Here is a 3968-nt window from a genome sequence, read left to right on the forward strand (position 1 = left end):
TTAGGGACATTTTAAGCACAAATGGGGGGATCTTGTACGCAGTCATCATGAAGTGAAGCATCAGAGACGCGCTAGCATTTTACCATCCAGACGAGGAGAGACAAGTGGGGTGCTTTTACACGGCGTGGCATTTTGTTTCACGTAGTTAAACTAATCTGGCCAGAATCCCAGCCTAAGCAACCATAAAGGGATTTTTCTTAATCAGGGAAAGACGAGACAAGAGAGGATTCTCTTTGCCATCCGGAAGAGCAGCAGGTTTGGGCCATTTTATCGCTGTAAGAGCTAGATCAGGCTTCAGGCTGGCTGGATAAGGTGTAGGACCTGCTGCCACGCAGCTTTCCCTACGGCTCGCCTGCTCCAATGTAAAAAAATGGCAACGTGCATGTTTAAGCGTAGGTGTGGGAACATGTATGGGTGTGTAAACACACCAACCGTCTGCAAACTAATGCAGGGATTGTGTGCTAATGAGTACATACTCGCATAAATAAGCAGGCATGATTTTCACCAGGGGGACAGAAGTAACAGAGCGTTAAGAGGCTTTTAATCCTTCCATGAATCCTTATCTTTCATTTCCCTGCTCTCGTGCTGGCACTGCAGCTGGCACTGGCCTCAGCTCTCCAGTGGTTAAAGTTGGTTGTTTTGGTTTTTAACCAAAAATTAAAAGCGAAAGCCAAAAACTCATTTTGTGCAGTTTCACCGAGATAGCAGCACAGTGTAGAAATATTAATTAATTAACATTGCTAATACAGCTGCATAAAAAAAGTTCATTTGGGGGAAACACGATGCATCTGCCCATCCTATGGATCCAAAGCCCAAGTTTTTCCAGTAAGTAAATAACAATGAGATTAAATAGTGATGCATTTACCTGAGATGTAAATTTAACAGTTTGCCCCAGAAGTGGCACAGTAGTGACTGTTACCAAAGTGACAAACTAGTGATGCTGAGACTAATTAATAGAACAAAGAGCTGACCCTGCTGGGATGCCTGTGTGTAGTATTCTCAGTTTAACCAAATGACGCTGATCAGGACATCAGACATCCATACACAGCATGGGCAACATAACTGCCACTATTTCTACATCTAACTAGCATTATTTTCTTTAAAATAGCCTTTGTGGTGAATATGCCCTCCCAAACAAGGACGGCAGTAGATGAATAGGTAGCAGGGAACTCTAGTCCTAGTGTCTTGGCCGAATTCCAGCTCCAGTAATTACACTGCTTAAATTGTCCCTACAGCTCTACAAAAATAAAGCCTTTTTCAGCTTCTCCTGCAGCATTGTGCAGTATTTCTGTGTAGCTGTTAAACACTAAAAAACATCTCCTCTGATTAAAATTGCAACGGGAATTTAGGCAGACAGAATGCTATTACCAGAGTTTGAATTTGGGCAGAACACCAAGATTAACTTACACTTGCAATGGGATCAAGAGATCTCTGCTGACCCTTTTAAGTGTCAGAGCCTTTTAAAAAGGCAGAAAACTTTTAAAGAGGGCAATAGCTCACTGCGCTGCCCGAATGCAAACTCAGAGTTGGGACCTCTGCAGCTGGAAGTGACTGCAGTACTGCTTCCTAACACATAAAAGCCTTCAGTGTTGTGGAGTAGCTTATCAGAATTTATTTAGTTAGAGTATTTATGGAATGAATTGTTGACTAAAAGACGTTTCAGCAACTTTAATGACTTTTTTTTTTTTTTACTTGTTTGTAAAAACAGAAAGGGAGCCTTAGCTTAATATTTAAGGAAGCTGAACCAGGCCTGCAGTACTAGTAAAAGTTTTCTAAATTGTGCTCTCTCTAATACTTTTTGTAGTCTCTAAACTGGGACCAGGTGGTTCTTTATGCTTCAGATCAATGTCGATCCATCTGTCCTAACCAGTTCATTGCACCTCAGGTTTCAGCCAGCCTTTTCAGTTCTCCTTACCCCAGCAGTGGTGGCACACCAGAAGTATCGGCATGGTTGCACCGCCTGGCTTTGACGATACCACTGTCCTTGCAGTCTGGATTGTGAATGCCATCATTATCTAGCAGCCCACGGGAATGTCCGTGGAAGCGCTTCTCCTTCAGGGAGGTCATTTCTGCCTTCATCAGCATTTTGAGGTCAGTGTTGAGCACTCCACTGCGCGATCTGAACCTACCAGCACGCAGGTGCAGCTGCCAGACACGTACCTGTCGCGACAGTAAGTGGACAATTCTGCACCAATGAAGCTACCACCAGAATCAGACCCAGCAAAACTCCAAACAGCCTCTGTGGTGCAGGTAGAAAGCGTGGGTCCAGTCTGAAGTGACAGCAAGCAATATCTGAAGCTGAAATCTGCTTGGGAAGTCTAGTTTCTACATGCTGCCATGCTGCTCCCTTGTTCAAAGGTAAAATCAGACCCAACAAACAAGTTCTCCTTCCAAAACGACTGGTCTCTCATGCCCAAATGCCAGAGAAGTCACCAAGCCGCACTTCCATCCACTACTTCTAAGGGAGCAGCACTGATTCCCCAGATGCCTGCCAGCCCTCAGTGAGGAAGCAACAGGAAAGATGCAAAAACCAACCCGAAGCACAGCTACGTTGGGCTTCCTTTATGAATTCAAGCACAAGCCTTCACCTTCTCCTCCTTTAGGATTTTTATGCAGTATCCATCTTTATGGAATTCCCCATTTCTTTTGGGGGAAATCCCACTCCTTGTCTGAGGCAGCCCTACTCCACTTCCATCCTGGTTTTCCCTACCTCTTCCATCACACACCTCCTGCAGCATTCCGCTGTCTCGACGTTTATTAGTTATGGACATTCCCCTTTCTAGTTTCACACAGTTATGTGAGATAAAGCCTTCTGGGGGTTTATGTTTGCTCTGACAGAACCCTGGAGTAGCTGTCAATTCAGGTGACAGGCAGAAAGACAGTTCATCAGTTTGATGACGGCTCTTTTAGTTAGAGACTACAGGAGTGCAATCTCAGCTTGCACCACAGAAAGCTCCTCTCCCCCCTTTCCTTTGGTACATGCTCATCCCAAGGCAGTACTAGGAATGACAATTTCCATGCTTTCATTACCCTTACAAAGTTGTTAGCAGTTTCTGATGAAATTTTTCAGTCTGAACTTTGAGTAATGCCTTTCACAGCATACTCCAGTAGCTCCCAAGTGTCCTAATGGTCTACAAAGCACAAGCTACATTTTCCATGTGTTTTGGCAGCAGCTGAGAGATATTTTCCAGTTTTGTATTGAACAAGTCCCACTCAGCTGATTTGTCAAACAGTCAGACACTTTATAAATCATTATTCTGGGACCAGTAACAACCACAGCACCGTTCTCCCAGCCACACAACTTGCACGCTGCCTCGCAGTCAGTTCTTTGCCTGTACTGTTGTTTTCCTGAGGGCCTGCCCTGCTTTAAATCACTGCTAGCAGGGCTACTTGTAACGATGACTTGTGTCTACGTGAGCAGTGCGAAGTTACACTGGCTGCCAGTGAGTATTTATAACATGGTATAGACTTAAAATCAAAGCTGCAGAGGTAAACAACCCCTACCACTAGAAAAGGGCAGATTCTGAACATTGCAGATACTCTATTTCTAAATAAGCCATGAAAATGCACAGTACTTAAGGGACTAAGGACAAAACAAGTTCTTCAAATTATTACCGGCTCCTTTTCAGACCTGTAACACATTATGGCACCTCTCCACTTCCCCTTCTTTCAGATAAAAACAACAGCAGTTATGAGTCTTAGAAAATAATTGTGATCTACAGCTAAAATTATTACAAAATAACTAGGTATTTCAAACTTCCGCCTTGTAGATTCTTTGCTAATAGTTTAGTGTCTTAACTCTTCGGCCATTTTTACTTTCCAAGTCATTCATTTACCTACAATAGTCTGTTGGGTTTTTCTAGTTCCATATCCTTCCCACAAAGTCAAAATCCATTTAACTATCAACTACACGTTCACATCTTATCTTTACTTGATATTATGAACTTCAGAGAGAACAAAACCAAAAC

This window comes from Anser cygnoides, chromosome 8 (assembly GCF_040182565.1).
Source record: "Anser cygnoides isolate HZ-2024a breed goose chromosome 8, Taihu_goose_T2T_genome, whole genome shotgun sequence".
In the NCBI taxonomy this organism is placed as follows: Eukaryota; Metazoa; Chordata; class Aves; order Anseriformes; family Anatidae; genus Anser; species Anser cygnoides.